Here is a 19,398-nt window from a genome sequence, read left to right on the forward strand (position 1 = left end):
GAAGCTCAGAAGCCTCACAGCCGTTTCCCTCACTGCGGGAGCTTCTTGGTGCGCAGAGTGTTGGCGTGTCTCGTCCCCACTGAGCGCTCAGCGCTCCGCTGTTTAGTAGCGCCTCCGGGCGCAGGCTGTGTGGTCACCGGTGTGCCGGTGGTCCCTGGGGCACCTGGGAGTTGGAGTTTCAAGCCGTTGCCCTCACGGCGATGGATAGTGAAGCTCAGAAGCCTGCTAGCCATTTCCTTCACGGCGGGAGCTTCTTGGTGCATAGAGTGTCGGCGTGTCTCGTCCCCCCTGAGCGCTCGGCGCTCTGCTGTTTAGTAGCACCTCTGGGCACAGGCTGTGTGGTCACCGGTGCGCCGGTGGTCCCTGGGGCACCTGGGAGTTTGAGTTTCAAGCTGTTGCCCTCACGGCGATGGATAGTGAAGCTCAGAAGCCTCGCAGCCATTTCCCTCATGGCGGGAGCTTCTGGGTGCGCAGAGTGTAGGCGTGTCTCGTCGCTCACTTTGTGTATAAGTGACTGCATGGGTTGGTGAGTAGCTATATGGGTGTGTATATGGGTTATTAGTTGGTTTTTTGAGTATCAGTATGAGTGTCTGTATGGTACGGTGGGGGATATTACTTAGCGCATAGATGCATGAATGACTGACTCACAGTTTGTATGTCTTTTGAAGACAGCATGTGTCCGGGACTGTATGGGTGGATGAGTGCGTGTATGGGTATGTTAGTGAGTGAATGACTGTCTCAATAGTGTCTTTATGAGTAATTACATATGTTTTTAAACTATTAAATGTGAGTATTGATGTATATAAGTGAGGATATATGAGAGTGAGCGATTGGAAGACTTCCCGTATAAATAAGTATGTGTTTCTATAAGTGAATATTTAAGAGAGTAAGTATGTGTACGTTTCTGTAGAAGTAAGTTTAGTGGTGTGTGTATAGCTGTATATGCAAGTAAATGGATGTTTGATAGTTTATTTGCATGTGTGAGTATGTGTGTGAGTAACTCTATATATGCGTGTAGGTGTTTAACATGATGTATAGGTGTATGAGTACATATGATGCGTGAGTACATGTATGAGTGACTATATAGAACTGTTGATGAATGAGTGGATACGTATGTAGATTTTGGAATTACTGAATAGGTTGTTCTAACTGGTATTTGTATCTCCATTGTTTTAAAAATGTTAGTTTCTATTTTTCAATGTGTGTATCAAAGGTCATATTAGGGTGAGAGGAGGTGTGCCACTATTTCACAAGGATGATGTCATCAGTGATGTCATCAGTGATGTAATTTGAGATGTCATCAGTGATGTCATGAGTGATGTCACTGACCATGTCATGAGTGATGTAATATGTGACGTCATCAGCAGTGCATTGCGGGCGCGCGAGTTATAGTTAGCTGAACTTACTATAACGGGGGAATTTCAATGGTTTTGTATGAGTGAAATGTCCAGCTAACTATAACATGTGTGAAACCTATGGTTTTTTCAGTGTTTTTCCAAGGTTTTTTAAATGCTAATTCCTAACTATAACGTGGCTGAAACCTATGGTTTTTTCAGTGAATTTGCAAGGTTTTTTAAATGCTAATTCCTAACTATAACGTGTGTACAACCTATGGATTTTTCAGTGAATTTTAAAGGTTTTGTAAATGATAATTTTTAAATGTATTAATTATTATATTTCTTTCTTTTAATACTAATTTCCTACATTTTTGTTATGAATATATTCATATTTATTTTATTTTTTAAGTTATATTTCATATTCTTAATGTAAAATAATAACAAAACTATATTAAAAAAATTATTTTTTATTAATTACATTTTTTAACAATATATTACAATTTAATTCTATATAATTCCTTTTTCATTGTTTGGATAATCGTACCGTGCGCATACAAATATGCTTTGACGTTACGCGTCGCATCAATGCTTCCGCCTGACGTCATGTACGGCGCCCCGTACAAGTACGGCGCGAAAGTTGCCAATTGTTCAAAAACATATATTTATGTATTTAATGTACATATTAAGGGAAAACAGTATCTGGGATAATCATGAAAATTACTTTTTTTTAAACTGTTAATAAGAGTATATTACTTTTGAAAGCAATCACGCAAATCGCGGCCGTAAGTCGTATGTACTCTCATCGTAAGAGCACCAAAGCCATGTGACTTTAAAAGAAGAGATTTGATTGGTTCATAACACTTCCTATTCCAACCGTTGAAGACCACTCCCATTTTAATCATTCTACTTTGACTTTCTAAGGAGAAGAATCTCTACTGTGAATCTTGTCAAAATAGGGGGAAGATCACCATGACTACACCTGTGGAGTCCTCTTCAAACCATTCTTCTGAAGAAGAATTTATTCCTGAAGAGCCTCAGGAGAAAAAAAAGAGGCATTAATATGGAAATTTTTTACTTTCCCTGAAGGGAAAAAAAGGATTAATGCACCCAAAGTAAGCTGCAAAATATGCGAGACAACTCTTTCCAGGGGCGATCCAACAAAAAAGTTCTCGTTTGGGACAGCGAGTATGGTGCACCCCAACAACTTCGCAAGAGCTGCAACACGAAGGTTGCAGGAGAACCCACCGCCTGCTGTAGTGAGTACATCGACTGCACCACCACCACCTTCGGCAAGCAGTCCACACCCTAACATAGATCCTGATTTTGAAAAAACGAAAAGTCTTGTATTTATTGCAATTAATTATTTTGTTATGGGGAACAGTCAATTGACCTCATCAAATGCAGGAAACAGGAGCATCGTTGTCCACAACATTAATTTTTTTCTTTCATTGTTTTGTTCCTGTTGGACACTTTTTGGGTTGCAGTTTAATTATTTTGTTAAAAAAAATACAAAACTAAAAAGACAAAAAAAACAGTTCTTCTCAGAACTACCGCCACTTGTCAAAGAAAGAGCTACATTTCTATGATAGTGTGTAAAACTATGTCTGAATTAATGTGTAGTGCATAAATGAATACAATAGTAGTGTATGGTGAATGTGAAAGTGCACAACTATAAGGAAGTGCTACAGCATAAATCTATAAGGCGTTTACCTATAGTATACTGTAGTACTTCCGAATCACTTGAATGCAACATACGCACGTAAATATGTTACAAGTCTATGCTTCAATTTGCACTGCTGGTGAAACTGCCTGGTGAATTTGTATGTGTTACGGGCGGATTTACAACCCCTCGTGCTTCTTTTACACAGCCGTTGCATCACTTTTGTGACGCAGAGATGGTGCAAAAGATGTGCCATGGTGTGTGGTATTTACAATGTGACACATCTGGAAGGTGCATCACATAGTAAAGCCTTCTAAAAGTGAAATCTATAAGTTTCCATTTAGTCACTTTTGGGCTTATACTGCCTCAAATCCCTGCACCTGCTTCAAGCAGGTGTAAGGATTGACACAGCATTGTGAGCATAGGGCCCAAGAGCATTGCTGGAGCTGCGTTGTGCTTGCAACGCAAGTCAAGCACTGCGCCGCATTCACAGCACAGAAACATCACATATCTGTGCTGTTTTGCCCCATAATGCACCACATTGTAAATACGGTGCATCCATGATGGTGATGTCACAGTGCACAATAACTGGCATATCCCTAAGGATGTACAACATATGGTACATCTGCCGATTAGTGAAACTATAACAGGAGTGACAACGTGTTTGGTGGAAGTGTAAGGATACAGACTGGGGAATTAAAGGTATAAAAAACAAGTTTGCAGGTGCATAGAAGACTGCAAGCATAGGGGTCTAAAGCAGTCCGTGGCCTAAGGCCTACTTTGCTCCATAATTACATGGGTACTGACTGGATAATTACAGTTCTGCAAGGAGAGTGTCTGACTGAATTTAAAAGAGCTTCATTTTTAGCACAGTGCATAGATAAGGACATTCTGCTGAATGGCTCACTATAATGCTAAAACAACAGTAACAGAGTGTTTGAAGGAAGTGTAGCGGATACAGACTGGAAAAGAATTAAAAAAATGTTGAAGAGAATCTATAAGTGCTACACTTTTAGTACAGTGAATATTTTAATACTAGGGGGTCCATTAGGATGGCGGGCGGACTTTGTCCGCCCGCCACCCTAACGGAGATCGGGACCGCCCGCCATAAGGGCGGGGGTCCCGATGTGGGTATTAGGATGTGCCTGCCACAGTGGCGGGCACATCCTATATGTTTTACATTGAGGCGGGCGGTGCTCTCTGCACCGCCCGCCACAATGCAAAACATATGTTGATGCATTTCAAGGTGCAAAGCGGCAGGCACCGCGCGGTGCCTGCCGCTTTGTATATGTACATGTGGGGGGGTACCATAGGTATCTATTTACTACAGAGAAAAAGAAAATAGAGAAGAACTGCACAAACATCTGCATCTCAAAGAAAATAGATAAAAAGTAAATATATAATTTAATACATGACTGAAAACCTTAATAAATAGAAAACAAAGTACAAACTAGCTAGCAGAGCACAACAAAATAAACATAAATACATTTAAAATATTGTAACACATTTTTTCCATCTCCACAGGTACTGAAGAAATATACAGAAAAGAAAAGTTTGAAGAAAAGCAACACCTGAATTCAACCAAGAAATAAACTGGTAAATAATGAACGTGCAAAGCAGTGTTATTATAATACAACATAAATAATTTAAATACTTTCCTAATAATTTAATGTTTAATTTCTCCTAGCACCAAAAAGCAAGCATGACTGAAGGAGCAAAATGTGTGTATTCTCAGAAAGGGAAAATGCTTCTTTGTTACATGGGATATGTATATACTCAAGAGAAACAGAAAGATATGAACGTTTTTTGGAAATGCACTAAATACTATTCTAGCAAATGTTATGGTAGAGCTATAACTCAGGAAACTACTGTGACTTATACTAAGGAACATAAACACCCACCCAATGTAACAGAAATAGAGATTAGAGAAATGCTTGAATCCCTTTAAGAAGCTAGTACTAGTACTGATATACCAACAACTGCTATTCTGAAACAGCATTTAAGTGTTCTACCCCAACATGCCTCTAGCCAACTACCATCTATAGATTCCCTTAAAAGAACCATAGCTAGACAAAAAAGAGCTAAATAGGCTACTCCTCCCACACCTACAACTTTTGAAGAAGTGCAAATTCCCCCTGAACTCAGTCTAACTCATAGTAATGAACCATTTATACTATATGACAACAAATCAAAAGATAAAAGAGTAATACTGTTTGCCACTGCAGACAACATGACTAAACTACACCAATGCCAAACTTGGATGATGGATGGTACTTTTGCAGTATGTCCTAAACCTTTTTACCAATTGTACACTATCCATGGTCATTTCCAAAATGCAAATATTCCATTCCATTCCTATAAGCCCTCCTACCAAACAAACAGCAATCTACCTACCAAGAAGTCCTAACCAAAGTCAAGCAGCAAACTAATGACTATTTTCCACAAAAAATAATTATTGATTTCGAAAAAGCAATGATAAACAGTATCCTTAAAACATACCCACACACAGCAATACAAGGTTGCTATTATCATTTCAATCAATGTATTTAGCGACATCTACAAAAATCTACATTTAGGGGTCCATTACCATGTCGGGCGGATCGCCACCGCCATGGTGGCAGTGGCGATCCACCAGACAGAAATGCCTGCCCGCCACTTTTTCCCCCCTGCCACATTACAATGGTGGGGGGGACTGCAGCAGAGGCAAACACCGCCCACCACTTTTCCGCCCCGGTCGCCTTGCGGCAGGGGCGGAGAAGGGTTCATATGGTGGCGGTGTCTATCAGACACCGCCAGACATATTTGGATGCGTGCAAATATTTGCCCTTCCACGGTGGCGATGCCGCCACGGAAGGCAGGCGGTCTTTGCTTTGGAGGCCGAGGTGGGGGTGCACAGGGGGGGACCCCCCTTCATTTGCATGTACAAAGCGGCAGGCACCCCGCGGTGCCTGCCACTTTGTATATGCAAATGCAAAAATGCATTTTTAGCATTGTGGCGGGCGGTGCAGAGTGCACCGCCCGCCACAATGATAAAAATGAAGGATGTGCCCGCCGCTGTGGTGGGCACAACCTAATTCCCCCAACGGGACCCCCGCCCTTATGGCAGGCGGTCCAGAATACCGATAGGGTGGCAGGCGGACAGAGTCCGCCCGTCATCCTATTGAGGCCCTAATTGTCCAATACTCCACAGACAGCATCTTTGCTTACCAAATGAAAAAACTAATTTCCCTAGCCTATGTTCCTGTGACAGACGTTGCTGAACACTATAACCTATTAATAGACAGCCCATATTACAAAAGAAACGAAGAAAGACTAAGCCCTTTGACTACTTTGAAGATATATGGGTAGGAAGGCTACACCGATCTGGTCATAGAAGACAACCTAAATATCAAATTGCCTGGTGGAACGTCTAACTTAGCACCCTAAATAAGGAAGCAAAAACCAACAATGCAGTTGAAGGTTGGCATAATGCCTTCCAAGCAACCACAGGCAGAGGGACACCTACCCTTCACAAATTAATACAATCCCTAAAAAAAGAGCAGAGTTAACAAGAGCTCCGAATGGAGCAATCAGTAACGCTGATTGGACCAAAATTAACTAAACAAACTAAAAACATGTATAGCACACTCCAAAGTCATGTTACCCTCTATCCAAGTACCAGAGGACTAGAATATCTCTCAATGATAGCTAAAACGATTCTCTAAAATATATCATAACTATATATCCAACATTAGCCATTTCTAAATATAACTGTTCCTACCTTTGGTATATCTAACAAATTGTAATCAAATACATTTTAAACACATATATTAAATGTATTATGATAATTTATTTTCAAAGTGTTACATATAACTTAGCAATATAACAAATTTAAACAGCTTTCGAATTTGAATTTGAATTTAAAAACATTTGTTGAGCGCACTTTTACCGAGCGGTTTCTTGGCGCTTTTCAGATTACGAGCGGCAACAACCCAAAAAGCTTTCCCACCCAAAAATATTTGTTTAAATACTTACAGTTTCCGTTGCTGTTTTAAAAGTAATCCAATGATGAAAAATCCATACCAAAGCATTCAAAATGTCCATTCAATTCAAGGAAGTAAAAAAAAAAATGAAAAAATACAAGCAAATCCATGGCGACTCCTCTCCAATGTAATCCACACGGTATACCCTTCAAAACTGTTTCCCCCGCTGTGCTGGGGGGGGGGGGCACGCACAGCGCCCCACTGCTCATGAAGAGGTCAGCTCGTCATGAGCCACGGCGCGCCGGTGTTCATGACGAGCTGAGCTCGTCATAACAACGCCCATTCCAATGGAACGCTGAGCACAGATGGGGAATCAGCCCAGCATGCGAGCGTTCAATGTAACGGGCGCGGTCATGACGAGCTCAGCTCGTCATGAGCACCGGAGCACCGTGGCTCATGACGAGCTGACCTCGTCATGAACACAGGAGGGGTTAAAAAAAGAAACACTCCTGGAAAACCCGAAAAACAAAGTATGTGTGTAAAAAAAAGTATTTAAAACTCGTCACACTACTTTAAAAAAAAAACAGACCTCCTCCTAAAACGTAAAGAGCGACGACAACCTGAAAAATAGAAAAAAACATACCCACCCACACAAATACACCCATACACATATAAAAATACGTATTTGTACTATAAACATATCCATTTACTAACATTTAAACATATTGGCATACCTCACTAAGTATGGGCGTAAAATCCGCTCCGCTCGCGGATTTTTTGGATTTTCGGCAAAATCGCAATCCGCGAACTCTCGCGAATTTGTCGAAAATCCGTGAATCCGCTCGCCGCGGATTTTTTGCTTGTTTGCGGCGCGCGGCGTGGTGCACGGCGTTCACTTTCCGTCTTTAAGCGTTTGCCGAGTTGTTTTTCTCTATCATATTTTGCGAGTGCCGCGCCATTTTGGATCTTGCTGCGTGATCCCGCGGGAGTTTGGCGCCCGCGAATACGTAATCGCGGCTTGCCACCTTGCACAGCACACCTCGCGAGAGTTCGCAATTGCGAACACGTAGTTGCGGCGGAAAGGAACAATCTCGCACTCGCGAAATAGAGATTTTGCAATTCTGCACAAGAAATCCACCAGCAAACAGGATAAACCTTCAGAAAATGATGATTTTTATCAGAATCACTCCTCAGGTTGACATTTGCATGGCCTTTTTTTTTGCGAGGAGTCCATTTTTTTGGGGGGGAGGGAAGGAAGTGCCCCACAGTCTCCAACTTCCTGTTCCTGTCCAGCAGGCTCCTCCCAGTGCTTTGTCCATCTCCTGGTCACTTTCATTTGGATCTGGAGCTGGAAGGATTACTTTTTGTGGGTGCTGCTGGATATTTGGATTTGAGGCCTTTTTGACTTTCTTTGGATCACTTTTGGATTAGAAATCAACTTTCACAAGTAAGTTTGTTTGGGGCATTACAGTTGCTGCAACTACAATTTTTGAACTTTTTCAGAACATTAAATAAATTATATTGTGGGTAGCCACAGTATCCAGTAGGACCAGGGTTGGTTATGGGTGCATGATACAACTGTTTTGTTGAATTTAAACACCATTGAAGCCATGGATGGGCTGGGATTGTGCTGAGATTTTTTGTTTTTGTTGTTTTTTTGGGGCTGCTGGTGGGGCCCTTTGCCCAGGGTTGGTGAGTGTTGCATGGGCCTAGTCTTTCTGTGGGGTGTCTTCTTGAATTTAAACATCATTGAGGCCATGGATGGGCTGGGATTGTGCTTATTTTATTGTTTTTTGTCGTTTTTTGGGGGCTGCTGGTGTGGCCTTTTGCCCAGGGGTGGTGGTGCATGGACTGAGTGTGCCTGTGGTGTGGTCTCACTCTCTTTAATGTAAACATCATGGATGGCATTGGATTGTGGTGATTTCTGGCTGTTTTTCTGTTTTTTGGGGGTGTACTGTTGATGTGGACTGGCCATGTGGGTGGTGTTGGTGGCCATCTTGAGTGCTGGCTGGTACAAGCAACATGTGCTTGGGGTGCAAGGGGCCATTTTGAAGAGAGGCAGTGTCTGAGGCCTGCACTTATTTTGCCTACTTTTCATCCATTATGCCCAGGGGTAGTGAGTGTTGCATGGGCCTAGTGTTTCTGAGGGGTGTCTTCTTGAATTTAAACACCATTGAGGCCATGGATGGGCTGGGATTGTGCTGATTTTATTGTTTTTTGTCGTTTTTTTGGGGCTGCTGGTGGGGCCCTTTGCCCAGGGGTGGTGAGTGTTGCATGGGCCTAGTCTTTCTGTGGGGTGTCCTCTTGAATTTAAACACCATTGAGGCCATGGATGGGCTGGGATTATGCTGTTTTTTGTTGTTTTTGTCTTTTTTTGGGGGCTGCTGGTGTGGCCTTTTGCCTAGGGGTAGTGGTGCATGGACTGAGTGTGCCTGTAGTGTGGTCTCACTCTCTTTAATGTAAACATCCTGGATGGCATTGGATTGTGGTGATTTTTTGATGTTTTTCTGTTTTTTTGGGGTGTACTGTTGATGTGGACTGGCTTGGGGTGTAAGGGGCCATTTTGAAGAGAGGCAGTGTCTGAGGCCTGCACTTATTTTGCCTACTTTTCATCCATTATGCCCAGGGGTAGTGAGTGTTGCATGGGCCTAGTCTTTCTGTGGGGTGTCTTCTTGAATTTAAACACCATTGAGGCCATGGATGGGCTGGGGTAGTGAGTGTTGCATGGGCCTAGTCTTTCTGTGGGGTGTCTTCTTGAATTTAAACACCATTGAGGCCATGGATGGGCTGGGATTGTGCTGAATTTTGTCGTTTTTGTCGTTTTTTTGGGGCTGCTGGTGGGGCCCTTTGACCAGGGGTGGTGAGTGTTGCATGGGCCTAGTCTTTCTGTGGGGTGTCCTCTTGAAGTTAAACACCATTGAGGCCATGGATGGGCTGGGATTGTGCTGTTTTTTGTCGTTTTTTTGGGGCTGCTGGTGTGGCCTTTTGCCAAGGGGTAGTGATGCATGGACTGAGTGTGCCTGTGGGGTCTCACTCTCTTTAATGTAAACATCCTGTATGGCATTGGATTGTGGTGATTTTTGGCTGTTTTTCTGTTTTTTTGGGGTGTACTGTTGATGTGGACTGGCTTGGGGTGTAAGGGGCCATTTTGAAGAGAGGCAGTGTCTGAGGCCTGCACTTATTTTGCCTACTTTTCATCCATTATGCCCAGGGGTAGTGAGTGTTGCATACTTGCATGGCCCTAGTCTTTCTGTGGGGTGTCTTCAATGTAAACATCATGGATGGCATGGGATTGTGCTGATTTTTCTGTGTTTTGTCGATTTTTTGGGGTGTATAACTGAACTGATGTTCCTCTGTCTTCCATTGCTTTTAGGTGCACAAGACTCAAGAGAACCACCAGTGCCAGGAAGAAGTCCTGCAGCGGTGTGTGTGTGTAGCATAACGTCACGCGACGTCACGTCTGGACACAGACAACTCTGCAACTCGTGCAACTGCTGCCTGCTGTTCTGACCTGCTCTGAAGAAGATGGCCCCAAAAAAAGTTACCCGTAGCTCCTCTAGCAAGAAAGGTGCCAGTAAGGAGCAGAAGAAGCAAGTTACCAAGGAGACTGGTGTGCCGGCCGCCCCTTTTTTGGGAGTAAAAAAAAAAGTATGCCTGCAGCAGCAGCGGGATCTGCTGGGGACCAAGCTGGGAGCAGCACCCCCGCTCCATTGGGCTCAGTGCCACCACCACCACCACGCCAACTTAAGTCCAAGCCCTTGAGTGCTGCAGAGGCAGCCAGTATAGTTGTTCAATCACCATCGACCAGTGATGTTGGCTCATCGCAAGAAAGCAGCAGCAATGTCCCTCAATCAACACAGGTTGCTGTAGCTCATCTGACGAGTGTAGAACAACCACAGCCGCAACAACTATCACATGTGCAAGTACAAGCCCAAGTACATGTGGAAGGAGAGGCAGCGCAAGGAGATGCGCAAGCAGAGGTGCATGGAGGGTCACAAGTGCCCACAATAGTTGTTCCTCCCGAAGTAGGGGCACATCAGGAAATCGACAATCAAGGCGAGGTATCATTTGAGGAAGACACTCCTCCTGATGATCATTCATTGTCTTCCACACCCCTAGCAAGGAAGAGATCAAGGGTGGTGTCTACATCTTCTTCAAGCACACATCCTTCTGATGATATGGATCATAATTGGGAACCAGCACCACTGCCGTCTGAGAGTGAGGCACACCATGATCTGACAAAGGTTAAGTTAAGCGTAAAAGTAAGCTCGTCCAAAGTCTCAGAGTTATGGAGTGTGATGATGAGGCTCAGCAAGAAGTGGCGGATACTGCTGCTGATGAAGACTCTGACAACGACGACCCAGTCATCATAAAGGTAACTGCAGCCCCAGCGGGCATGCAGCAAACAGACATTTTGACCCTAGCCCGAAAAGCTGCTGAGCGTGATGATGATGATGATGTTGTTGACGAGGAGGCAGTGGAAACACCACCACAATCATTGGAGTTAAGTAGTACACCAACTCGTACCGCTTCCATATTTCTTTCTGGCAAGAAGGGACCTCCATCCACCTCGACCTTAATTAGTGGCGGTGAAAGTGCACAACGTACAAAAGTTGGGCAATCCAGATCCTCCACTTCATCTGGCATTAGCAGCATGACCACCACCACCAGTATCGCCACCTCCTCCAGGCCCCACAGACACTTCAAGTCACCAGTTTGGGACTTCTTTACTGTTTGCCCAAAAAGGGAAAAGTTCGCCATTTGTACCCTTTGTAAGGTTGCAGTTAGTCGTGGTAAGTCAGGTAGGCATTCTGTGTAACTTCACGCTGATCGACGCCACAGCGTTCCTTCCCAGCTGAAGTCTCTTCCCCTGCACCTCGGAATGCAGGACCTCGCCGGACCCGCTACGCGGGTCCCGCAGCGCCCACTGACACCGGCATTAACATTCAGACCACTTGGGGCTGTGAAAGGATAACCGGCAGGGCTGCGAGCTACAGCAGGGACTCCGAGGACCAGGAGTCCCTGCGCGCCCTCAGGATCAGCTGGGCTGCTCTCCCTGCCGGCCCTGCCCACCCGCTAGCCATCCTATCAGCTAGGTAGTTATTTAAAGGAGGCGTAGATCCCGCTGCGCGGGAGCGCGCGGGAGAGCGCCGGGAGAAGCCCGGGACAAGGGCGGGACCGTCTGTGGCCGTCCGGGGCCGACAGCGGCCGGCCCGGGCTCACTCTCTTTGCTCTTTGTTTTAGCAGATTGTAAGTTGGCCATCTTGAATTTTGTTGTATTCCTCTGGAAGTTGACCTCTCGGCATAACTGTACTTTATCAATCTTAGCGCCTTTTTTCCTTTCTTGTTAGTCATACTAGTGCTCTCCAATCCTGCCCCTTGCCTTATACGTCCTCACACGTCCTTAATGATGCCTTCCTCTGAGGTTACCCTAGTACCGGCCACACAAGGGTCCCCCTTGCTTGGTCCTTTGGATACATTTTTTGCCAAAATTAAGACGGAGGTAGACAGGGAGCTTACCTTGGCAGAGAAACGTGTGGGTCGACGTCTCTCCATCGAAAAATTAAAACTAAAACCTCTTCAGCCCCCGGATACATCCACTACAACTTTATCGTCCCCCATCGATCTTACTACACCAATAGATCCTGTTAACACTTCGCTATCCATAGAAGGTATTCCCCTCATTTTCCAGACCAGTCCTCCTGTACAGAAGGACATTATTACTATTTCCGACTCTAATTGTTGCCAGGTACTTGATACCCAGATCATAGACCTGAGCACTCCTTGTGCGGAACTAGCTCTCCTTTATGATACAGGCATACCTTCTCCCGTATTTACCCCAATTGGACCTGACCACCATACCAAGAGTACTTCCGAGGGCAAGCTGCTAATATCATCGCCAAGGGACTCCATTAAGAGCCCCAAAACCCCCTCTGTTAAAATCCCCTTTGGCTCCCAACCAAGGAAGCGAAGAAGGAAGCTTATAGTTAAAAGGAGAACCGTTCCTTCCACTCAAGTCCCACATACTCCATTCACTATCCCGGACAAGGTAGGGACTGTAGATCCTGTGAAAGAGATGACCGCCAACTCAATCTCGGTACCCAGTTACGCAGGGTTACTGAATGACATTGACTGCCTCATTAAGGCGTTGATCCTTCCCCTCACTGAAAGGATCAAAAGATTAGGGGAGCATGTCGATAAAATCTTACTAGAACATAACGGAACATCTTGCCCCAAATCGAACGCCCCGACAGACTTACCACTACACACTAAAGTATCTAACCCACCCAAGATGGTGACCGGTATCCCTAAGGCATACGCACCATCTATAGCTGGGCCATCAAAACCACCCAAGAATGGAGACCCCAATCTCAAAAATAGAAATAATAGTAATATCAATACAAATCTATTGGATAAATTCCCGCCCGCTGGAAAATCTCACACCACTATAAAGCCCCATTGTACGAATTTCAATAATAGTACTAATTCTAAAACCCCTCATACTGTAACAAATAAATCTAATAGAAGACCAACGAATACCGTTGATCTACCTCCCGAGTGCATAAACTATGTTATAGCACTTACAGGAGTTCCGCCCTTGCCAGAAGGTAATCTTGAACATCAGGCCAATCTAAAAAACAAGGTCATCTATTGGTTGAGGAGAAATAGACCTCTCCCGCCACACTTAAATGGCGATATCGTCTCGGCCAGGCGTTGTCATTGGGTAGGTAGCAGACCCAAGGACATTGATGGTGATGTGATCTTAGTTAATTTCAAAGACCACAGATTGGTCACTCACATTAGTGACTGGTATCCTGGATCAGGAGAGGGGGGAATTTCATCCCACAACTTAAGCTATTTCTATCCCGAGGGTTTGCTGAGACAACCACCAGCCCGGTTAAAACTCTACCACTCCGATAGTTATGGTCGACTAAAAGCCCCTTGTGGGCCCAACATCCCTGTTTTTCATAAACACCTTACGGGCCACAACACTACCTTTCCCTACCCTTTACACACCTCTGCTTTAATCTCGCATAGCTCAATTGCCCCATATGGCATGGATGCTATGCGAACACCAAGGGGCCGGAATCATTATGACAATACCGATGATTTCTGGTTGCAGCCCAGTCAGGCACCCCCACCACTGAGAAATTTTCATAACCCCAGACGGCAATGGGGCGATCCAAATCATTACCACCCCAAAGATTTCTGGAATATACCCCTGTCAAACTTTTACCAGCCACTTTCAGGCTTAGATGACAATGAATGACTTCACAAACCGATTAATAAAGTTAAGCCTGCTGTAGGCCCGCAGTACAGACAGTGCGTATCGGCCCACTTCTTGTTATCTAGCCTGTCTAAAAAGCAGCCTAAGAGCCGTCAGGGTAGTTTGGTGGCGGGGACGGATTCTCCGGGTGAATCCTTGCTACCTGGCTCCACCCAATACTCGGCCCATTCGTCCACGCTCAATTGTTCCACTTCCAATCCTCCCATTCTTTCCCTTACCTGTATCACCCCAACTCAGCAAGCAGACTCATCTTGTGTGGATGCGGGCTGCCCACGTGGGGACATTAGCAACGTTCCCGTTTTCAACTCACTTCTTTCATGGAATGTTGCGGGGCTAGCAAGTAAAGTCCATAACAAAGCCTGGTTAGATGTTATTCACTCTCACGACATTATTTGTCTCCAAGAAACTTGGTGTTGTGAAGAAGTCCACCTTCTGGGTTACCAAACTTTTTACACCTCGGCCACGCTGTCAGCTCAGGGTCATAATAGGGGGGGCCTTTGTGTCTATGTCTCAACAACAGCAAATGTTAAGACCTACAAATTTATCTCCAATACCCACTTCCAAATTTTATCTTTTAAGTGGGGCATGTCAGAGAATATTGTACTGGTGAACTTTTACAATAATATGTCTGATATTGAATTGGAATCCACCATGTCATATATGTCACGTCTGATTTTGCATTCTGTGGATCGCCTTAAGGGGGCAAAAATAATTTGGGCAGGGGACTTTAACTGTAAAATTTGCCCACAGTCCGATTCTCCTTTGTGTGGTCTTGCAGATCATGGTGAGGAAATTCCAACTCATTTTGTTCACTCAAAGAGGGGGATGCTGTTAAATACTTTTGCTTTTAACTTTGATCTTGGTTTTGCCAACCAGATTTGTTCCGTACCCGTGCAGTTTGAGCCAACCTTCTTTGGCAGAGGTTGCAACTCAACTATTGATTTTATATTGATAACCACTGCCAATCTTGGGTTCTTGACCTCGTGGGTGGTTGGCAAGGATGTATTTAGCGACCATTACCCCCTTTCCATTGGCGTAAAAGTAAAAGAGCGAAATGTTAAAAATCCTACCCATTGCATGTATCCTTATAGGGTAGAACTATCTAAAACTAATGGATACGTGGTGAAATGGGAGAAGATCGTCCCCAGCGTGTTTCTGAAAAAGCTAATCGCCAACTCTTTAAAGGATGTTAATGTTTGCCTCAAGGAAGACGCGGACCCCGCTTTAGTTATGTCATCCTTTGCCAATATACAATATCGGATTAAAAATTTGCTGACCCGGGCAGCTAACAATTACACACCCAGAGAAGGGTGGTTTGATGGGAAGTGTACGAAAGCTCTAAAAGCCCTTAAAAAAGTTTTGGCTACTAAACCGAGGGACCCCCACTTAATCCGCAGCGCTAGGCAAGCATATAAACGCGTTTTAAAAGAAAGAACCCTTGACTTAAAAAAGCAAGCTTGGGCCACATTAAGAGAAGCAGCCTCCCAGAAAAATACCACAAAATTTTGGAGATTGGTTAAATCTTTGTACCAACCAAATCATAGTGGAAATAAAATAGATCTGGCTATAACGGGCGACAGATGGCTCACACACTTCAGGCAATTATATAAGCACACAAAGCCTGCTGACGCCACCACCTCGATAGGGCTGACCCCAACATCCACCCAAAATACAGAAATTAGGAGGGACACCCATTTCTCAGTCTGCCCTTTCCCGATTGATATTATTTTCTCAGTAAATGAGGTGCAGGATGCAATTAGGGACAGTGCAGCAGGCAAAGCACCAGGGCCGGATTGTATCCCGGTAGACGTGTACAAAGCTGAACCACACTTCTGGGCCCCTCTGCTTACAAATGTGCTGAACAAGGGCAATCAAAAGGGGTTCATCGAAACTTGGTCGGACGCAATAGTGGTCCCCATTTTTAAAAAGGGCAGGCGAGATGACCCGACCTGCTACAGGCCTATATCTTTATTGGATGGCCTTATGAAACTAGCAGGGAGGATTATTTTGAAGAGGCTCCAGGAGTGGGAGGAAGAGCATAACGTTGTTTCACACTTCCAATATGGATTTAGGAAGGGCATAGGGACTGCTGAGCAGTGTCTAAACCTGGCGCTTTTATGTGCGAAATACACTCAGGCTAGAGATGGGTCACTTTTTATAACTTTTGTTGATTTAAGTTGTGCTTTTGACTGCGTGGACCATATCTTTTTATGGTCAACATTGGCTGAGATGGGCATTGATGCATGCATAATTACCTTCATCAGAGAGTTATATCACAACTGTGGGGCAAGAGTAAGATACGGTAAGCAGGGCGAAAGCACTGATAAATTTGTCCTGTCAAGAGGGGTTAGACAGGGGTGCATTTTGGCCCCAAGGCTTTTTACTTATTATATAAATTCAGTGGGCCATTACCTCTCCCTTTTTCAAAACGATTACCCTACCGTGAAAGGATCACCGGCGCCAATTCTTTTGTACGCCGATGACGCGGCAATAATGTCCCGCACCCAAGTGGGACTGCAGAGGGCGGTGACTAAATTTGCAGGGTATATGCAGGATAGAGGACTGAAAGTGAACATTTCAAAAACATATACCATGCCATGCTCCAACAAGCGTAGGAGGGCGCCGTGTAATGTCTCCCTGGACAAACAGAATATAGCCACTGTAGATAAGTTCTGCTACTTGGGCATACTGTTTGACAGGTGATGCCGTTGGAAGCAGGCGATTGAAGCGAGGAAGCTGGCCTTCATTCGCACCATAGGCGCTTTACGCGCTTTTTCCAACAGAGTGGGAGGTAAACCCATTAGAGAGCTGGTGCAGATATACCGGGCGAAGTGTGTGTCCACAGCCACCTATGGGGCGGGACTTTGGGGCATTGAGAAGGATCAATCCTTGCAGGGCTGTGAGAATCAATTCATCAGTTATCTCCTAGGTGTTGCAAAAACCTCATCCTCATTCATGACGCACATAGAGATAGGAGTAAAACACCTGAGCGACATAATCAAGATGGCCCCAGTTCTCTTGTGGCACAAGGTATGGACCACAGGGGAAGCTAGTTTTATCAGGGACCTCTTGGAGGATTGCCTGGCCCTAGATGGGGTTGCAAGTTTCCGATGGCTGTCGTACGTAAAATCCTTACTTAATGAACTGGGTCTCCCAGAATACTATGTAAAACCTAGAACCCTGGAGGGTATATCTAGATCAGCTCTCAAAAAAACACTAATCACCCATCTGGAAACTTTGAGATGGAATGCTGAAAAGAACAAACAAACCATCTTAAATTTTCAGGAAGTCACCCCCAATGAAGGCATGCAAATGTACCTAATTGTGGAGCCCAGCCCATATAACAGAATGCTTTTGTCCCGTATTCGCCTTGGGACCTTCTTTCGCATGGCATCTGTACCGGAGATGAATTACTGGTCTACCTCTAAATTGCCCTGCACCTGTGATAATACCGCTCTGCAATCTAATTTGCATATAATGTTCTTTTGCACTTTCTATTCCTCCCCTAGAAAACTTTATCTAAAACCCCTTTTAAAACGGTGGGGTGTAAGAAATTGTAGGCCTGCCTTCTTTAGACTATCAAAACTTGAAGATGAGCATGTAATTTTTGCGGTATCTTGTTTTTTAAGATCTGTCATGTTGTTACGGAAAACCATGCGGTAAAACATTCTTGCCTGGGTCCTTCCATGTTCATTGTGTTAGACAGTACTAATTGCATTTTATATCACATTGTATTCGTATGAATTTTCCTTTTTAATAATTTGATTATCACAGCTGCTGTTTTTAACTGTTAATGTGTATGTAAATGTATATTAATTCTGATTATACTTTGATGTATGTGTTGTGCTTTTATGATTTTTTTTCATGAAAATCGAATAAAGCTTATATAATAATAATAAAGTCAGGTACCAACTATGGTACCGGAGGCCAGAGAGGTCATCTTAAGAGACAGCACACTGTCCAATGGTTTGCGCACCTAAAGGCGATCAAGGAAGCCCGGAATTGGAAGTCAAGAAAACGTTGATGTTTCATCTGATGATGACGAGGAGGAAGAAGACGTGTCAAACACTTCACTTACACCCAGTACCCCTGTCAGCAGCACACCCCATGAGAGGCACACTAAGAGTGTTGGAGCGAGTGAGACACCAAAGCGCAAAAGTTCACCAGCGAGCATAATTGCGTCAACGAAGTCATTATCATCCCGTAAATGCTTGGTCCAGGGCAACATTAGAACCATGTTTTCTTCAGACGCGCCATATGAACGCAACCACCCACTGACGCGTCTGTATAACACTAAGCTGGCTAAAATGCTAGCTGTGGACCTTCTCCCTTTTTCTTTTGTAGAAGCGGTAGGTTTTCTAGAATTAGTGGCAACGCTCTGCCCTAAATGGAAGGTTCCTAGCCGGTTCTATTTTGCCAGAGTTGCGGTTCCAGCACTACATGAAGATGTGCTGGAGGCGATTGGGGCAGCTTTGCAGAAGAGTGCTGTTCACACTATACATCTGACAACAGACATGTGGACCAGTGGCGCACTGCACACTGGGTCTCTTTTTCAGGTGTTAAAGCAAAGCTAAACGCAGGTGTTGACCCGGACCAAGTTTTTAAAGCTGCTCGGAAACATGCAACACTAGCCATGTTTGGCTTGGAGAAAAGTCACACAGCACAAAACATTTTGGACGAGCTTAACAAAAAGGTCTTTCACTGGCTGTCCCCAAAAAAACGCCGGATTGGTTATGTTTCCACGGATAATGGCGCCAATGTAGTTAAGGCCATGGCGCTGGGTGACTATTACAGAGTGCCGTGTTTGGCGCACTGTATCAACCTGGTAGTTCAAAAATTCTTGAGTGATAGAGACAGTACAGCGTTCGAGGTAAAGGCCACCTGCCGCAAAATGTGCAACCATTTCAGCCATTCTTTTAAGGCCCGGAAGCATCTGAGGGGCTGCTACTTGAACGTCGAATGCCAGTGAAAGCACTCATCCAGGAGGTGGCAACACGTTGGAACTCAACCTTCTACATGCTTGAGCGTCTGTATGAGCAGTATACGGTACTCGATCACTATTTCTTAACAGAGGGTACAGCTCAGATGGACCTGCGGATGGGTGCGGCGCAATGGGCGTAGTTAAAAGCCTGACAGACATGCTTCGTCCTT

The sequence above is a fragment of the Lissotriton helveticus genome, chromosome 7 (assembly GCF_964261635.1).
Source record: "Lissotriton helveticus chromosome 7, aLisHel1.1, whole genome shotgun sequence".
In the NCBI taxonomy this organism is placed as follows: Eukaryota; Metazoa; Chordata; class Amphibia; order Caudata; family Salamandridae; genus Lissotriton; species Lissotriton helveticus.